The sequence below is a fragment of the Ambystoma mexicanum genome, chromosome 13 (assembly GCF_040938575.1).
Source record: "Ambystoma mexicanum isolate Mex_15411 chromosome 13, UKY_AmexF1_1, whole genome shotgun sequence".
In the NCBI taxonomy this organism is placed as follows: Eukaryota; Metazoa; Chordata; class Amphibia; order Caudata; family Ambystomatidae; genus Ambystoma; species Ambystoma mexicanum.
The window spans coordinates 473,785,199-473,805,667 of record NC_090938.1 but is presented as its reverse complement, the minus strand read 5'-3'; positions in this window follow the sequence as shown (position 1 = coordinate 473,805,667).

The following is a 20,469-nucleotide window of genomic DNA, read 5'->3' as shown; positions in this document are numbered from 1 at the left end:
ATGCTAGAAAGATTACTTTTTCAGTGCTAAGCTTTGTGGTTAGTTGCACTAAGGTATCCTAAAGCACTCTAAAATGTATACTCAATACAAATACCGCCGCTGTACACCAGTGTTTGGCAGAAACCTGTGCAGTTCCCTTTGGGAACACTGCAAAAGATTTAGGACTGCAGGTGTTAGCAGTAAACCTACTTGGTAGCAGTCTGTACCACCCAGATTTACCTGGTAGCTGTGGCTGAGCAGTCAGACTTCTCTCAAGAAGAGTTAGGCAGTATGCAAAGTATACACAATAGGCACTCAGACACAATAACACAAGCAAACACTGACCAGAGCTTTGGTATCAAAGTATATAATTATTTATTTAAAAACACACTGTTTGAAACACTCAGGCACTCTTATTGTAAAACACTCTAAACACAGTTACTATTATAATATATACAACCCTTATTCCTTATCAGACAAGTCTTAGTTAACACCACTTATTTCCAGACAGAGGTGAGCGCTTAACTATAAATGGCACTCCAATAAGTTCATGAAGAAGGGAGAGAAAAAGACAGAGTATGGGAAGATACACCACTCTAAGATTTAGGAACACTTTTTAGCAAGGCAGAAGAGCAAAAGTCACTTGTGAGCCAAAGTCCATAGGCTGTTCCCATTCTTAGAGACAGCAGAGCACAAATGCGCCCAAGATCACACAGTTACACTAGGCTTTGAAAGTCTTGCAGAGAGTTCGAAAAGAGTTTAGAGAGGCTCAGAAAAGTTTAGCCAGGGTGTCCCAGGCTAACCCAGGTTCGAAAGCCGGGGGCTAAATCTACCCCGTACAGTCGGTGGCAAGGGAAGCCTGGCGGAACACGGTATCTTAAGTGGGAAGGATCCTCCAGCTTTGGCAGTTGTTCCTGGCAGCAGGTGCAAGTCTCGGCATCATCCAGGGGAAGAGAAGATCTCGACTTGGAGGAAAGATGAAGGTCGTTGCACTGCCAGGGAAGAAACCAGCCACAGAGTTTTCCGGTTAAAGGTATTACCCTTTATTTAGCGGTCGTGGTAAAACGTGGTATTCTGGTTGCCGGGGTGCTTGGCACAGGCAAGGCCGCCACGAGATGCGTCGGGAAGGCGAAAAGACGGTGAAACTGGTTATCCCCACCAGTCAAAGGAAGAAGACTCTCCGGCGGGATATCTCCTCTGTAGTCGGGAAAAGTGGTGAGACGGTCCAGCAGGGCTCCACCGGTGGTGTCGCCGTGGCAGGTCGGCTCAGCTTCTCCCTCGTCGGATTCTTAGGTCCTGTGGCGACTTCTGAAGTTCCAGTCCCCAAAGCCCTGCTTTTATGCAGAAAACCCCCATTCACTCAGCCTAGCCGTCACTCAAACATGCTAAGTGGTGAGCCGGCCGGCTCACCACTTGGGCCAATCAGGACGGAGTGCGACTTGAGTTGCCTAGGCAACTCAGTCCAGGGTGCCTAAATCCCCCTCTACCCCTCCTAAGTACCCCAGACAGAGTAGCACCACTTTGGAGGGCTTCTGTGGAGAAGCCCGCCAAAAAGTGGAACAAAGGGCTCGACTTGGGTTGGAGTCACAGAAGAGAACACAAACGCCATTTTAGAACCGAGTTTTGGCAAAAAATACCAACCGGAGAATTAATAATAATTAAATAAACCGGCGGTATGTTCGAGGCTATCGTAATTAAATAAATAAAGATAGTAGCCTCAAACAATGGGAAAATCTCATAGAGAAATATTCGCGGTTGAATATAAAAAGTAGTATCCACTGCCACCAGCCAAAACTCGATCAGGGGGGACGCAGACGTGCCCCCTCGACTAACAGACCCCGGGGCAATCGAATTGCCCCGGCCAGTACGTCCACAATATGATGGTTTGTACTGGTTCTGTTCAGAATTCAAGACTAGTAAAGTCAATGCTGACTTTACATGCCCTGGGAGACAGTAGTCAGTCCCAGGGTATGGAGTCTATCCTGGGGGGTCACTATGACACCCCTGTGTTACTACACTGAGGGTGCTGTGTAACACACATCACAAAAACACATGAAGCCCTATGGAGTAAAAGACCCCATAGCCCATTAAACACATCTAGAGTCAAAGGAACACACTCAAGTAATGTCCAAGAGTGAGGGTAAAAGAGTCTCACTCTTAGCAGGAGAAAAAAATAAACTCCAAAAATCCAGCAAAGCTGCTGGGGGACTCACTAGGTTAGGAAATTCAGCCTAAACAGAGAACTCTCCCTAACACTCCTGCACCCCCCGCTATATCTCACCTTTGACTTACGAATAGCGGGCTCTCCGTCCTGCCACTGTTCGCAGGGGTGCGTCGTAGTTCTAGGATCTAGTTACTTCACTAATCCTATTTAAAGTTCCAGACAACTGTGACTCTATGGTAAATCTTATTCCAAAGATATGGATAGCTAAGAGTTCAAGTTGCAAAAGTTCACTCTGCACCTTTCTTTACAGATTCCCTCTTCGTGCATACGATGGAGCGAGGTTCTTGGTAGCTGGCTTCCCAAGGTAAGATTTGCGCCAGTGCTATGCAAAAGTCTTTCCACCCGATACTGTTTTTCTGCACAACTAATCTGCTGCTTTTGTATTCTGCAGGTGCGGAATCTCCTGAACAAAGGCTGCGTAATGAAGAATTGTGAGCCCGTGAGGATTGCTGCCTTCAGGTGAGAGCTGCCTCGTGCAGGATTATAAGTCAGAATGAGGCCTTCCCACTGCTCTGCTAACCTGATGTCTTCTTTCTGTTTTACAGATGCGGCAGTCCCGGAGCGGCGATAGGAAGATGAAGCGGAGATCGAGTGATGACGTTCCGATGATTCGCTGGTAAGTATTAGTGCGGCGCTGAACTGCGATGAAGAGCGTGTGGTCTGCAAGGCTAATCTGATGTTCTTTCCTTTTCAGCTCTTAAGAAGCGTGGACTCCCGAGCGGCCGCGATGAAGAGACTGGTAAGTATCTTGTTCTGCTCTTCTTTCTCACTCTTCTTTGCAGGCAGCTCGAGACCACTGGACGGGCGTGGCTGATGGCTGGCCTGGAGCTGCAGACACAGTGAGCGTTACGCTGCAGGAGTGCAGAATAACGCGAAGCGTGTTCTGTATGAAGGGTGTGGTTTATATAGTCTACTGAAAGTAGTTCCAGGAACCACACCCAAGCAAATAGTCCCACGGCAAATAATCCCTTCACCCTGCCTCATATTGGTTCACACGAGCCTCTCTGGGTCTGAAACGTGCCATGTTGGTGATGGCAGTATGAGCCTGGCGCCAACGGCGCCAGGACCGAGTCCAGGAAGCCCCTGCAAGATTCCTTGGGGCCTTCAAGGCCCCCATGGGACCCAACGCCTTGGGCAGGGTGGTCTGTACCTGATGTTTGGGGGTATGCACTGTGACAATGTTTGTGTCGGAAAGGGGTTGGGGGATTGAATTCCTAGGCATGCTACCTGGTAGGATGGGGAAAAGGTTTTATTCGAAAGGGGATACCGCGTCTCACCCTCCAGTGTCCCACTTCCACTCCCTGAAAAATCCCCATCCAGGTGATCCTCCAGCACTGGTCCACCCCCAGGAACTGGATCCAAAAGAGATGGCTGTGTCTTAGCCACGTGTATGACAGATCCCTAGGGACTAGCAGGTGAGACAGCATCAGGTTTCTTACATATCCTTCCCCTATGCGAGGTAGACATGACTGGTCTTTGTCCAGGTCCTTCGTGGTTAAGACCTTGGAAAGAATCAGGATGAGCTATAACCAAGGACTCTCATATATTTCATTGATGTTTTTTTTTTTACTGTGCAGGTAGAGGCAAGGCGGTTTTATTGGTCTCTCGAAAAAAGAACCAACAAACTGGTCTCTAGGGGTTGACTCTGGTTTTATGGGTTCCAGACATCTTGTGGGAGGTTCATGGGAGTCCTTTTTTTCCCAGTCCTATACTGGAGAGTTTTGGGAATAGTAATTAGAGTGCCAGCAGTCCTGGGGTAAAAGCATTCTATAGGGAGATGGGCTGTCCTGCAAAAGAGTGGAAAATGTAGGGAAATCCCGACTCACAATGACTTCCTCGGGGAGCCCAGGAATGAAGGCTGAAGATATTAAACATGACTTGCCCCTGATGTTAATATACACAGGTATTTTGGGATGTATTTCATTGTCCCTGTGTACACAGGTAACTCTAACTAGGGTAGCGTTCTTGAGGTCTGTTGTTGTGGCCAAATCAGCCCTTATGGCGGTTTGTTTACTGCCTGAGTCAATTAACACCTTCACTTGCTTCCCATTCACCCAAGCCTTTTCATATATGAAGTCAGCAGAAGACTGACATAAACATATTCTGAAGGTCTCTAGATCCTCTTCGGGTTCTTCCCACTCTTCTCCCTTTAAACTGCCTATTTCCATAGGTTCTTCCTTTACATTTTTCTAACAGTATCTGGCCAAATTCCACGTTTCTCTACTTGAAAAGCAGATAAGGGGAGGACGGGGGGGGGGGGGGGGGGGTTGGCTTGCTTTCTTTAGGTTCCTCCGCTTAGTTTCGTCTCTACCTTTAGGGTCAGATCTTTTGGATTCGATTCTTTCATTTGGTATCCATTCCTTGATTTTATATGACCCTCCTTGTTTATCTACTCCCTAAGGTTGGGGTCGGTGGGTAGCTTGGTAATCTTTCCGTTCCTCACCTCGATGTACCGAGTGTAAGTGTTTGGCTGCATCCGAGTGGTTTTGTGAAGTTTCAATGGCCACCGCTAGGGTAGGTCGATTTAATTGTATTACGCCTTTTGCAGAAAAGGGGGTAAGGAATTGGTGAATGGTTCTAACATAATCATTTCTGTCAATTCCTCCAGGGATTTGTTATTGATCCAAAGGGGTACAGTATTATTCACACGTTCACCCATTTTAAGGGGGGTTTCTCCAGGATTTAAGCGAATGGTCCTCAATTTTTGCTGACAGAAGTTACACATTTTGCCCACTCTCTTCAATAGCCCTTCTTTTATGGATACAAAGGGGGCTCCCTGGGCAAGATTGAGTATTTGGTAGGTAGTCTGTAGTCAGGTTTTCTTGGTTCTTGGAGCCTAGTTTCAGCCTGTATTTGATAGACCGCCAACTGGGCTATGACAGCTGCTAGGTCAGCCATTTCTCCCGGTGTGGGGTAACGGTTCCCTCTGCGGTCTTTTCTGAATCAGAAAAAAACTGGGTTTGACTCCTTCGGATAACGTTTTTAAGTTGTCTTATTCCGCCAAAGGGGGTGGTCTAGGGAGGTTGGTCTCTAACCCTGATGGCCCTGTGACCAATGGTAATTGGGTACCAAAAAAAAAGGTTTGACAGCAGATGGGGTGGAGAGCGGGTGTTAGGGAACTAGGTTTAATGAAGGTAAAGGCTGTTTGGATTTTCAATAGTATTCGATCCCACTGTTGGATAATATAATAGGAGAGTATCGAACAGCACAAGTCTTGTTGACTAGTCGGGATATGTAGTTGAGAGAGCAAAACCTCTTTAAGAGTGGATACACGATCAGAGTCAAGGAGCTCAACAATTCTATTTTGCCCTCCTGGTGGTATGACAATTATCAGCATGGATTCTCAATTATTATCAATTGAATAAAATCGCACTTCTGACCACATATAAGGAAGGCATGTTATCAACAGTAAAACGGACAAGTGACCACAGTTATGATATGATATGATATGGAATTTATAAAGCGCCTATACACAAGTGTTTCAAGGCGCGACAAGGCAGGGAGAGGGCACAAAGGGAAGACAGACAACGATCTTATTAGGCCAGGTGTCATTCAGATCGCGCAAGTGCATGGGAGTTCAAGGGTGTTTATTGAACGTTCACATGGGTGAGATAGATACCTATCTAAACCTAAATCTACAGATGGGAGCCAGCTACGACTATCAAATAATAATAATGCAGTCCTAGTGGAGTCTTGTCAAATTAAAAGAGCCTATACTAAAATAAACTATTGCCTACCCTTACTACTAATGTGCAAATAATGTGGGGGGATGTTCATGAAAAAGAAAGAAGTGTTCACAAAATTATAAGTCAGGATGTTCGGACCGTTGGCCTCCCTTGCCCACGTTTTCAGCAAGGGACAAGGCAGTTCACTCGAGCAAAGCACAGATTCTGGCTTCTGCAGCTTGAGGATACAGTTCCATTTACACAGTTCAAGACCTTCTGAGTCCAAGTCTCTTTGATTCTCGCAATTCTCTTGACTCAGAGGGCCTGCTACACAAAACAACACAAACATTTTCTTTTTCTTTTTCCAGTATTCAATTTTGGGTGTTCACCCTGGATCCCCCTCAGACAGGCTCAGATCCCTTTACACAACCAAAGTTCATCATTGGATCCCCCTCTTCAGGGCTCATATCCCCTTCAAACTAAGTTCAGATAATTCCTTCTCTGGTGTTAGGTAAGATTTTCATAGTAATGGTAAATCCTCCTGACCTGTGTCAACCCCAGAACATTTTGGTTTACTGGTAGATTATTTTTCCTTATACCTCAGCAGGAACCTTTTTCCGCACTAACAGAATCTTTTACTCTTTTTATGGATGTACTTGTCTAGACTCTCCATAGTGTCTTTTAAAAGTTATTATCTTAGACAACTTTTTGGCAATAAGTGCCTATTGTTGCAGGGTTGCCCTAGGTGCTCCCCGTTTAACTTTCTCTGGCTAACCTTAAGAGAACTACAGTTCCCAAGGGTAAAAAGGATCTTTGGATCCCTTTTACATTTTATTTGGTGAAACCAGCACACCCCACCTTATGTGGAGTGCTGGGGAGATAACCTTTCACACTAAAACTGTAACAATTCTGTTAAAGGGACAAGCTTACCTTCAATGGCTGGTGGCAGTGGTAGCTTTTACAAATTCTCTGCACCTTTACCGCAGGCTCTGTTCATAGCTTTAGTAAAGGAACTCAAGTGTGCTTATTTTTACCAAAATGGCCTCAGTCTTGTGTTTTCACCATTTTAGTATTTCTTGTACTTCCTTCTTCCTTCCCCTGATATCCAGGGTGGGAAATTCCTTTGTGTGATTTTTATCTTCGACGGGAGTCCCCTGGCCTCCAATATTTCTGTGTAGGCAGGAAATGAGGGAGCAGTCCAAAACTCCACAGCCCTGTGTCTTCCTCGTTGCCTGAATGGGGACAAATCCCAGTGGGGGGCTGGCTGTCCTGATTGGACAACCAGACCACCCCATGGAAAATGCAAGGAGAGAATGCAGAAGTTGTGCTGTGGTTCCTGTTAAATACTCCAAACCTGGAAGCTGAAGACAAGTCGACCACGGGAACTAAAACCAAAGAGGATGTTGAAGGAAAAGCATCTGAGATGATTTCCAGGGACAGGAGAGCCTGCTGTGTAACCTGAGCCTGCTGTAGCCCTTCCTTCCAATCGACCTGGGGACTCCGAAAACGACAACCCTGATCCAGAGCCCGTGAGACCCACTCAACTCAAGGAGACCTGCATTTTGAGCTATCACACGTCGTGCTACGACCTTGTGGGCTGCAATGCTCCAATACCCTGGAACCTCAAGCCATTTTGCGGTGCACAGTCTTATGAATTCTGAATCTCGTTGACACTTTGTGGGCATCCTGCTGGATCTCCAGAGATACAAATCAAGTCCGAAAAAGTCCCCTCACCAGAGTGCTGGACCTTTGTAACAACGAGAATCTGACCAGCGATATTCTGTCTTCTTCTGTGCTCCTGAAAAAAGCACCTAATCCACAAAGCCGCATCCAGCCACAAGGAAAACCTTGCCTAGTGCCTTCCCCATTGATCCCTGCTACAAAGTCCCTTCCAAGATCCTGTTTTCAGTCACCACAATAAGGAATCCACTGACTAGGGTTTTGGCTGCAGATCCTGAAGTCCTCCTGCTGCAAAATCTTCTTCTGTGCTGAGGTACTTTGCTGGCTTGGGTATTTACTTACCTTGAGTCTCTTGTGATTTCTGTGTAGTTTGGGGTGTTTTCTGTGATTGGGAGGCCTCTCGTCCAGTTCACCTGGGCTCACTGCGGGAATCCTCCTAGGGTGTCTTTTGTGAAGCCCCTGGACCCTCAACTAACTCTAAAGTAAAATACCCACCTGTTTAAACAGTCTTCCTTAGGAACTCAGACTTTTGCTACTTAAGAACCTATCCTGACACTGCCTGTTGGACACTAAAACCCAGTGACCCCCTTCTGCCACTGAGAACAGTCATGCTCCAAGAATAAGGGAAAGACTGTTCCCCAACTGGGTCTTGCTTCCACTGACTTGCTGTTAGCCTGTCCAGAATAAGTCTTCATTAGATTTTACCTACCTAGAATAACTGAGTCATTCATAAAGTGTAACATTGGGTTTTGCTTTCCCTGGTCTGTTTTAGACAAACACAAGAAGAGTCTTAGGTTTATACCTGCCCCAAGTTGCTGATAGCTTCTTAGGCATCCACCGTAGGCATCTGCTGCAACGCACGCTGGCTATTGTTCGCAGACTTATTATACCCTCTACCCTTTCACAGGCCTTGGTCGGAAAGGGAAAGGTTGCTTCTCTCCTTGTCACCCTCTCGGTCTGCGCTGTCTTTCTCCTCTTCTTGAACTGCTGTGCTGTATTAGCTCTCACGTTGTGCGGTCTGCCCTGCTCGTCTTGTGCTCTACCTTTTATCCCTGTGGGGAAGGGAAAGGGCAATCAGGTGTGTGTGATTCTTGTCATGTGCCTGACTTTGCCTTACCCTTGTATTGGGACATGTCAGATAAACTGCTCTGGTGTTAGTTCATTGTCTTTTGTGTTGTGCAAAAGTGTTTGTGTCGGAAAAGGGGGGGGTAGTGTTTTGGAATATCCTACGTGGTAGGATGGGGAAAAGGTGCTGAAAGAAGGGGGATACTGCATCTCACCCATTGGTGTCCTACTCCAAATCCCCAAGGACTCCTCCCATCCAGGTGATCCTCCCTCACTGGTACACCCTCAGGAGCTGGATCGGATAGCGATGGCCGTGCCCTGTCCACCTGAATGACAGATCCCCGGGGACTAGCTAGGGATACACCTTCAGGTTTCACATATACCCGTCATCCATGCAATGTAGCTGCATTTGTTTCACTGGGGAACCGTGAAAGAAAATCCACATTTCCCTGGTCTTTTGCTTTTTGGTGTTCCATGGTGAAACAATAGTGTTGTAGGTGTAGGAACCATCACATGAACGAAGGGTTGGAGTCTTTACGTTGGCTAATCTAAACTAGGAGTGAGTGGTCTGTAACGGTTGTGAATTTTCATCCCTTTAGGCAGTACCTAAGATGGCTAATGGCCCACTTGATAGCCAGGGCCTTCAGTTCCAACAGTTATTCTTTTCACGTGGGAACAGATTGCGGCTGGTGAATAATATGGGATGTTCCAATCAATTGCAAATCTGGGACAGGACGGCTCCTAACCCTGTAAGGGAGGCATCTGTCTGCAAGACAAACTCCTTAGAGAAGTCAACTACCTTTAGGATTGAGTTTTGACACTGCGTCTGCTACAAGGTGTTATAACATATCTCATCCTCGTTATTCCAATGAAGTTTCTGGGGTTCAGCATTCTTAAGTTTATCTGTCAGCAGGGTTGTTTTGTCCGAAAAGTTAGGGATAAACCTTTGGTAATATCCTATTAACCTGTGAAAAGCTCTAAGATCTCTTTTGGTCTTGGGAGTTGGTGTATCTAAGACAGCATTTACCTTCTCATGTTGTGGTTGTACATTTCCGTTCCCTACGAAGAAGCCAAGATATTTACGGCTTATTGGGACAATGTGCACTCCGTTGGATTAGCAGTTAGGCCAGCGTTTCAGAGGACTTTCATGTTGGTATAAAGATGGAAGAGATGATCCTCCCAATTCTTACTATAAATGACAATATCGTCAATATAAGCTCCACAGAAATCAGAATAGGATTGTAGGATTTGATCCATGAGGCATTGGAAAGTGGCTGGCGCACTGTGTAGACCAAAAGTTAGGACTTTAAATTGGAATAATCCTAGCAGCGTTGAAAACACTGTCTTTTCCTTATCTGGTCTATATACAGGAACTTGCCAGTACCCCATGGTTAAATCTTGGGTAGATAGAAAGGTCACTGCTCCAAGTTTATCAATTAGGTCGTCGTCAATGCGTGGTATGGGATATGGCATTAACTTGACAGAAGTTGATACAGAATCTCCAGGAATTGTCAGGATTAGTGACCAGCAGGAGAGGACCAGCGACTTGAGGATGGCTCAATAATGTTGGCTTTCACGATCACTATCTGCTTAGAAACTTCTAGGAGTTGATATGGTTTTAAGTGTACCACTTTACCTTTAGGTGTTCTAATATAGTGGTAGGTACCTTTTATTCGTCTTGATTTTTCTGAGAATACATCAGGAAATGAAATTACTCCATCTTTTAAATCTTGTTGGTGTTGAGTAGATAGCTCGGAAAGAATTAAATCAAAGTGATCTATGTCTTCAGGAACCAGACAGGCTAGGACTTTGGCATGGGTGGCTGACGGGTTCTCCTTCCAATCTTTCAAGAGATTTACGTGATATAATTGGATTCTCTGTTTTCTATCCAGTTGGGCTACTCTACAAGTACAGGTTCCCATTCTTTCTCCTACATCAAATGGTCTGTGCCACTTGGAGACTAGCTTGTTCTCTGAGGTTGGTAAGAGGACCATTACTTTCTGTCCTATGGAGAATGATCTTAAATTCACTTTCTTGTCATAAGTGGCCTTTTGTTGGCTCTGAGCTTTTTCCATACGAGTACAAACTAAGTCTCGGACCAACTTCATATGTTCTCGTATTCATCTGGCGGTTTGTGAGATGGGAATAGGGGCCTCCTCTCGTTCTTCTCAGGTTTCTCAGAGCATGTCCAGGACATCTCTCGGCTCTTTTCCATAGAGTAATTCAACGGGAGAGAAACCTGTGAAAGCTTGGGTAGTTTTCCTCACTGCAAATAGTACCCATGGGATCATTCAGTACCAGTCTTTACCGTCCTTGTCTACCAGCTTTCGGAGAATTCGTTTTAGGGTTTTATTGAAACTTTCTACCAAGCCATCGGTCTGGAGATGGTACACAGAAGTTTGCAAGGTGGTAATGTGGAGTAGCTCTTTGACTTCGGACATAAGCTTACACATAAAATTCGAGCCCTGGTCCGTTAGTATTTCCTTGGGAAAACCGACCCTGGAGAATACAGTAGAAGAGTAGAAGATGTTTAAGGATCTGCTAGGTGGTATTATTTCGCATTGGTAATACTTCGGGATTTGGGGTTGCATAATCCACAAATTCAAGGACACGTTTATTGCCTAATCTGGAGGTTTCAAGTGGTCCAATTATGTCCATACCAATTCTTGAAAAGGGGATTTCTATAATCGGCAACAGGTTCAGAGGTCAGGTGATGGAATGTGCGTACTGTTCTTTTGACATATTTCGCACGTTTGTATGAAAGTTTTTACATCAGCGTGGATACCTGGCCAGTAAAACTTTCCACCAATATGCGCCTGGGTTTTAGATTGTCCTAAATGCCCCCCCCCCCCCCGGTAAGATGGGAATGTGCGATTTCTAGTACAACCTTTCGATGGCTTTTAGGTATGACCAATTGCATTTTTACCATACCTTCTGGGGAAGTTTCTTTTTATGGTAATGCAATCCTTGTTTTAGAAAGAAAAAGAGACTCCCCTTCTCTAAGCTGTCTTCTTCTGGAATGGCTTGTAAAAACGCTTCAGCAAGAATTGGATCATTTCCCTGGGCAAAGGCTAGGTCGGAATAGATGGTGGGTTCCTCTCCCTTCCTGTCTTCGATGTTAATTGATTCGTCAGCTTCCCCAAAGCCTAAGTTACCTCTTTTTGTTTTATCTGGTTCACTTTCTTTAAACTGAGGAAATAGAGCTCTTTCCAAAATCCCTTGGGCAATTTGATCTCTGCGACATACCTCAAAATGGATCTCGCCATGGTTTTGTAAGAGAGCCTTCACATCTCCCCTAAAGTTTGGATCATGACGCCTGCTTAGGCGTCTATCCCGAACTTCCACACTAGGCCAGATTTTGGGGCCAATCGAATGTAAATATTCTGGAGGGGGTATCAAAACCAAGTCTGTAGGAATCACTCCTCTTTTCCCAGGGGAAATTGTAGCTTCTCTACAGATATGAAACCCTATTGATTCCTTTGTGGCGATGGAAGGGCTAGAGGCTCTCTGACTAAGTTTTTGAAATTGTAGGGTTCCCCAATTCGTTTTAATTGAGTCACATCCTGCTTCTGACGCCATATGTAAGGAATGCACGGTGGCAAAAGTAAAGACAGACACCAGTGATCACAGTTCAAGGGTGTTTATTGAACTATGAATGCCGGGTGGGAAAACGCCTAACCTAACCTAAATCTAAGCGGGGAGCAAGTGTCAACCATCAAATGAAAAATAAGACAGTCCTAGTGGCGTTGTGTCAAATAAAAGGGCCTATACTAAAAGAATGATATTACCAAATTCTTACAACTAATTACAGAAAGATTGTGGGATATGGTTTCAATAAAGAAAGAAGTGTTCACTAATAATACATCCGGATGTAATTGCCAGTGGTCTCCCTTCCCCATGTTTTGAGCAGGGGGCAAAGTGGGTCTCCTGAGCAGAGCACACGGTCGAGCTTTCCCAGGACAAGCCAACAGTTCTGTATCAGCTATTGGGTTCTTCGGTGGCCCTCATTTCAATAAAAATTCTGTTGCCTTCATGGCCTAATGTATCCAACAAACAAACACAAAGTTCAGTTCCATGCATACTTTGGGTGATGGCTTCACCGCTGGGTGGCCCTCTTCCGGGGCAAAGTCCCTTCATAAAATTGAATTCAACAAATCGGCTAAACAGTTCCTTTTTCAATTAAATGTGGGCGATAACTTCCCCCCGGATCTCCCTCTTTTGGGCTCAGACCCCTTTCAGACGTTAGCTTCCCTCCTTCGGGTTCACTGTGGCTTTCTTACTTTCATGAATCTTAATGTCTTTTTAAACAGTTGTTCGGGCTTCACCCCTTTTGTCTGCTTCCCTCTGCCGGGTTCACTCTTGCCAACTTTTACAACACACTGTTCCCATGCTCATTGCACCAAACGAGACTCATTTCCCTTAGCTTCGCAATCATCTGTCGGTCAAAGACATTCAACGGTACAGATGATTTTATAAGAGCACTGTATGACCACTTTGACCTCTTCTCGTCTCGTCCCAAGGGCTTCTGGTTACGGTGGTTTCTACCATCGGGTTTTCACCCGGAGCTTCCTGCCTGAGCACTATAGTGGTGCTGGACTCATCTATTACTGGTTTTCCCCCTCTTTCGTCAATTGTATCTTTAAGCTTCTCCAAAGGTTCAAATTAGCCGTTGGCTATTTTTCATTCAGCGCAGTTCGGTTTCCCATTGGCTCTTCCCTCGACTCACCGGCTGTGATGAACAGCCTAGCTTTCTTCTCCTTCAAGTTAAGGTTGGTACCAAAGAGACCCGTGTCTCTTCTCGGCTTAGTTATCAGCAGAGGAGGGTCTCATGTACCGTAGACATCTGCTGCAACACACGCTGGCTATTGTACACAGACTTATGATTCCCTCTGCAAAGGTTTCACAAGCCTTGGTCGGAAAGGGCAAGGTCACTTCTCTCCTTGTCACCCTCTCGGTCTGTGCCATCTTTCTCATCTTGAACTGCTGTGCTGTGTTATCTCTCACGTTGTGCGGTCTGCCTTGCTCGTCCTGTGCTCTTGTGCTCCACCTTCTATCCCTGTGGGGAAGGGAAAGGGCCATCAGGTGTGTGTGATTCTGGTCAATTGCCTGACTTTGCCTGACCTTTGTATTGGGACATGTCAGGTAAATGGCTCTGGTGTTTGTCCTTTGTCTTTGGTGTTGTGTGAAAGTGTTCGTGTTGGAAAAGGGGGTGGGGTAGTGTTTTGGAATATCTTACATGGTAGGATGGGGAAAAGGTGTTGAAAGAAGGGGGATACCGCATCTCACCTGTTGGTGTCCCACTCCCAGTCCCCAAGGACCTCCCATCCAGGTGATCCTCCCTCTCTGGTCCGCCCCCAGTAACTGGATCCAATAGCGATGGCCGTGTCCTGTCCACCTGGATGACAGATCCCTGGGGACTAGCTAGGGAGACACCTTCAGGTTTCTCACACCTCCCAATTGCATCTTCTGAGACAGTGCGTTATTTGTACGAACTCTGGCCATGGGGTCAGTATACAGGACTTTGACACAACCAATATTGTCCAAAACTGAATCTCCTAAAGACTGCGAATAGGTACGTTCAGTACACAGAATCAAACGGCTCTTTGGCGTCCAATGAGACTACCTCTGCCCTCACTTGTGGGTTTATTTGTGACATTATACAGAAAAGGCACCACAGATTAAGTGCTGTGGATGATGTCGGTAAAAAGCCTGACTGATCCGGATAAAACCTGACTGATCCGAATGTATTAATAGTGGCATATATGGCAACAGCCGGGTAGCCAGGATCTTGGTAAACATTTTCTCATCTAGATTGATCAATGACAGTGGCCAATAGGAGGCAATTTATTTGGCTTCGGGGGCGATGGAAGTTCCCCCAGTTCCAGTGATTCTTTCCATAGTTTCAGCAAGTGGTGCCAAGTTAACTTTAAATGCTTTATAAAATTCCACCCCCAATCAGTCTGACCCTGGCACATTGCCAGACGCCAAGACTGTGATTGTAGCCACCTCTTCATCAGCCATTATAGGTAGGTTAAGAGCCAGCTGTGCCTCCTCAGGGAGTTGTGGAAGGTCAATGCCACACAGATATGCCCTCACATTTTCTTCCGCACACATGTCAGCATTCACATATAGTGCCTTATAATAATTACTGAATTGCAGATTGATATCCCCCTCTGTGTTGAGAACATACACAGCCGACCCTGTCATCCCAACAATTGTATATGAAGTGCTCTCCGCCTTAACAATTAACAATTCGGGCCAAGGACTTCCCAGGTCTGTCTGCCTCCCCTATTTGTGTGCGAGAACCAGTTGCGAAATGTAATACACCTCCTTCTCCGTCTGCTCCTGACATTTCTGCAAATTGCCTTTAATCATACCTAATCAAGGCCCTATTCTTAGTCACCCCGTATGCGTTTACATACCACCGTAACTGATCTTCTATGTTCCCCAAATCAGTTCTGACAGTCTTGACCGCCCTTACTGACCATGACACAAGTACCCCCCTATACACACTTCAAATGCTTCCCAAATCGTGGAGTAGAGGGGTCCACTGAACCCACATTATTTTCAAAAAATACAGCTATCTTGTCATGCAGTGAAGCCAACAGATCCGTTTCTAACAGCATAAGTGGGACATCCTCCACATAGGGCATGGATTGGGCTGCAATTCGAATGCAATGGACAATCATACTGGGGAGTGGTATGAAAGCGTACGTGGAAGGATTTTGCATTTTTGCATGTCTGGTGTTAAAATGGAGGAGAGGAGCCAATACTCTATCCTGGACATGGCATCTTGAACCATGCAGTAATAAGAATATCCCCTATCCTTTGGGTGGATGTCTCTCCAGACATAGCTCTGTTGTAAATGGGCTGCCATTTGCAGTAGTATTTGAGCCGCTGAACAGAAGGAACGGGGGATATCAGTTGATCAGTCCTTGCCAAAGTCCAGGATAGTGTTAAAATCCCCATCCCAGATCATGGGAATATCCGTTGACCTTGCCAGGATGGCCGACATTTGTCTATAAAAGCTTGGATCATCCACATTGGGCCCAAATGTATTAAGACCAATCAATTTGCCCTCAAGGGTTCCCTATGTAATGACATAGCACCCCATAGGATCAACACTGGTCCTCATGGCATGGAATGAAACTGAGGAGTGAATAAGGGTCATTACCCCATCGACTGCGACGAGTAACCTGTATAATATCTCTGCTTATCCCACCACCTAGCAAATGTCTTGTATACTTTACCCAGCGCATGAGTCTCTTGCAACACGATAACTTTAGGGGTGTCCTGCTCTATGTATGCAAGCAACTTTCTTGCTTTTGTTGGGTTGTTTGGCCCTCGCACATTCCTTGTGAGGAATGTGACAGGACCACCTGTGCCCCTGGTATTGCTATTAGCAATTACTCCGAATACACCCCTTAATTGGCCACCATTGCATTTCCCCACCTTGCAAGTCAAAGAACAATTCATCTGCCAAAACTTTTAAACTTGCCCAAAAAAAGAACAAGAATTGTGTTGAGAATTGTGCTTCACCAAGTAGAGAGTTCAATAGTTCATCAACAAATTGCTCCATGGGACCCTTTGTAGCTTTATCCGGCACCCCAACAATGCGCATATTGTTTCGGTGCAATCTGGAGTCAGGCCATCCAGGTCACTGATTCGTGTCTCGGCAGCCATTATGCCCCACAACATTTACCAGCCTATAGTTGATGGATGCAAAGCCGCTTTGTGGCCATGAAGGGTTCCATTTGTGCTGCACAAATTGGTTCACATACCAGAGAATTCTGTGAAGCGGGCTTAGCCACATTATCTTTCGCTGACATCCACAGGAAGGAATCCATGGGCCAGTGCTTTTTCCCAGCCCCACTTGTCATGTCTGAGACTTACTCCAGGTCCTTCTTGCCTACACCAGCTCAGGCAATCCATTATGTAACTCAATGGGGAAGTTATGTACCGTACTGCGGCTAAGGACTCTCCCAGGGAGTCGGATATGCGTGTTACAAAGCCTGGGGTGAGTTGGCAGGATTCTCGGTGGGATGCCACCCCAATCTCCCAGCACTCCCATGAACGATCAGCCTCGTTAGTACAGGCCCCACTCCATCTCCATTGAGCCGATCGGATCTCTCTCGGGATCCCAGGATTTTTCCACTTCCTTCACTGGTACACCAGCGGGCTTCCCCCCAATCTTTATGCGGGCTACCCGAGTCAGCACTGTACTCACGTTCACTGCAGTCAATACGTCGCCATTTCACTGCATGCCACGACCGCCATTAAGCCCATATTGCACATCTACAAACATAAAACCAGCACAGGACAGATTGGCCCCCAATTGAGCACCTAGCACACCCCAATGTGAGCTTGCCACCTCCCTCTGTTGGGGCAGCCTCCGCTCTCTGTGGCGTACGGATCAGCGTGAAATCCTTCCCTCGAGGTGCAGCCACCATGGGGGGCAAGCAGCAGAACCAGGATGAGGGGCAACCACCTCAGAAATTCACAGGGGCTGCACGTCTCCATTGTTCCATTGATTCAGAGTTTCTGTAGTCACTGCGAGGAAGTCAGGCCGATCGCGGGTCCACCTGTACAGCCTCATAACCTCCACCTTCTCAATCAGACATCCAATTAGGCTATTCAGAGCTGCGGTATGCCTGTTACACACACCCCTGGCCTCCTGGTGCCCTGTCTGTGGGTGCTCAGCTGCACTCACTTCATAGGCTGCTCAGCCTTGCCTCGCTGCTCAACCCGGCCTCCGTCACTGACAGATTTGGCGCCACTGGATGCTCCACTAGTCTTCCAGCTGTCCCGATTGCGGAATCTGAATGGCTGGGCCCAGTACGGGATTTACAAGTGACAAGATTTTGCCAGGGACCGGGTTTGGAGGCCATGCCGCCATCTTCGCTGCTGTTCAGCAGCACCCCCTAGATCCAGATTCTAAGAAAGTAGGAGGTAGGCCGTCAGATTGAGGGAGGCAGAGTGGTGGGGTAGCACTGCCCCGCCAGTCTCAGGACAGAAGATTGACAAGTGGAGGGGGTCCAGTGGGGGGTGCAGATGACTGGAGAAGATGATCTAAGAACCAGTATTACCTCGGCCACACAGGGGCCACCAAGATCAGTTTGCAGTAAGGCCGTCTGAACACGTCGATCACTCAAGGGACAAGAGGAATTGGAGGGAATGCATAAAGGAGCATTCCTTCCTACAGGAACGTGAAAGTACCCTCTGGGCTCCCTGCATGATGGTATCTGCTGGCCAAAGCCATGCATTTCTAGTTCTCCTTGGTCGCAAAGAGATCGACATCCGGTGTGCCCCACCTTCTGAAGATGTAGCAGACTTGATCATCCAGAAGCTCTCACCTGTGGCAGGATCCTAACTCTGCTGAGGGAATCCACCCCTGTGTTGTGTATCCTCAGTAGATGGAATGGGATGAGGAAGAAGCTGTCAGCAAGAGTCCACCTTCATGGGGCCTGAGCTTCCGCTGACCGAACAGAGGGATGGGTGCCGCCTTGTTTGCAGATGTAAAACATTGTTGTCATGTTGTTGGTAAACACACAGACCGACCAGCCCTGAAGCTGTGGTAGAAAGGACTTTAAGGCCTAGAACACAGCACGTAACTCCAGTATGTTGATGTGCAAGGTTTTCTCCTTTTACGACAGGAGGTTCCAAGAATGGAGGCGGCCCATGTGGCCTCCTCAGCCCACCAGGGATGCGTTCATTGTGACCGTGATCTGATGGTCTGGAAGACAAAAGGGTGCACCCTGGGTGGGATTGGAGCAAAGTATCCACCAGTGAAGAGCATCGTGAAAGGGGGCGCATCAAAAGGATCCTGTCCTCCGGGGCGCCCGATGTGCCAGAAACTTGTTTTTATCGAGCATTGAGGAAGTCCTGGAGAGGCCTCATTCGAAGCCTGAACTGCTGGATTAAAGGGATGTAAGATGGCATCACCCTTAGTAGGGACTTCAACATGCAAACTGACACAGACATCTTCTGCGACAGCAGTAGAGTTTTTTCCAGGATAACCTTTACTCTGTCTTCTGAAGGGATAGCGTTGTAAGACAGTGGGCCTCATTACACGGTAGGCGGTAGCCATGTCGCTACTAGCGCCATGGCTACCCCCTTACCGCATTCCGGGTCCGTGTTCCTGGAATAGGGACTTACCAGGTCATTCCGACCCTGGCGGGACCGGTAAGTCCCCATTCCGGGAACCATTCCCCATTCCCATTTGAGCCCAAATAGAGCTCAATGGGAATGGGGAAGGAGCTAATAACGGGCCCGCTATTAGCGGGCCATTTATTAGCTCTGAAGTCCCTCAACGGGTCCCTTCCTTAACGCCTGGTAAAACCAGGCGTTTAGGAAGGGACCCGCTAAGGGACCTCGTAGTAGGGCGGTAAGGGATTACCGGCACCGCCTACCGTGTAATGAGGCCCAGTTTGTCCAGCTGAGCTCCTAAGAAAAGAGCGTGTTGCGATGGGGTCAAGCAGGATTTGGCAAAGTTGACAGAGAACCCTAGCATTGTTAAGCAATGAATCATAGACTTTGTGCCTAACAGCCTGTGGAAAAGACTCCGCCCAAACCAGCCAGTCGTCGAGGTATGGGAAGATATGCACCCCAAACGGCATAGAGGAGCTGACACCAGAGCAAGGCATTTTGTAAATACCCTTGGTGCTGAGCGGAGGCCAAAGGGCAAGGCCATGAACAGAAAATGTCCTACGACCGTGAAACTAAGGTACCTTCAGTGTTGGAGATGAATTGAGATGTGAAAGTATCTGTCCCTAGGTCTAAAGACGATAAGAAATCCCCTTCCTGCAGCTGCGTTAGAATATGCCGAAGGGTGACCATCTTGAATGTCTGAGGCTGAAGGAACTCATTGAGAGGGCTGAGTCGAGAATTGGTCGGCAACCTCCTGACTCTTTCTTTACAAGAAAGTATCTTGAGTACACTTTATGTCCTTGTTGTTGTAGGGGGAAGTGCTCGATCGTCCCCTTGGTGAGGAGTGATTGAACTTCTCACAGGAGTAATGGCAAGTGCTTCTCGATCATTGATAAGGGAGGAACGGAGGGCGGGTGCCCAACAAACTCTAGTGTGTGGCCCTGCTGGATCAGCAACCACACCCAATCATCTGTGGTGATGGAACGCCACTGCTCGATGAACTTCGAAGGCTGCCCTTCCCACTGGGGTGTGAAAGTGGAGGGGTGAAGGCGTCGCGTAGTCCGGCCTGTTTGGGGGATTGGCCCATAGTGTGCAAGGAGCTGCAACAGCGCTGATTTCTCCTGTAGACCTGGGACTTCCCCTTCTAGTTGTCAGATGCAGGATAGGCGCTGGACCGGTATGACTGAGACCGGTAGGAAGGCCTGTAATCACGGGAGGTCTGTGAAAAACATGTCTTCCCGGCCCGAAAGGACTGATGCCGTTGCTGCATCGTGCCCAGGGAGTGGGCGGTGTCGGTGGTAGACTTGATGGTTTGAAGTGTGTCATCCACCTTCTTGCTTAATAAGTCTTCCCTGTCAAGGGGTATGTCCACAACTTTCTGTTGCACCTCTGGACGAAAATGTGTGGCCTTGAGCCAACCTTGACGGCGCAGGAAAGCAGAGTTTTCCATTTGCCAGAAACCTGTGTCTGCAATATTAACCACCACTGAAAATTGCGTGGTCAGAGGCGGCCTCACCCTCGTGAAAGAGGGCAAAAGCTTCACCCATTTTGTTGTCTGGAAGAAAATCCAATATTTGACACATCATGAACCATAGCTCCCTGTCGTAGTGGGAGAGCATAGCCATAAAGGCCATAGCGTTAGCTGCCTTGATGGTAGTTGCGGCTGTGGAGATGGTTCGCTTCCCGAAGGAGTCTAACCATTTCCCTTCT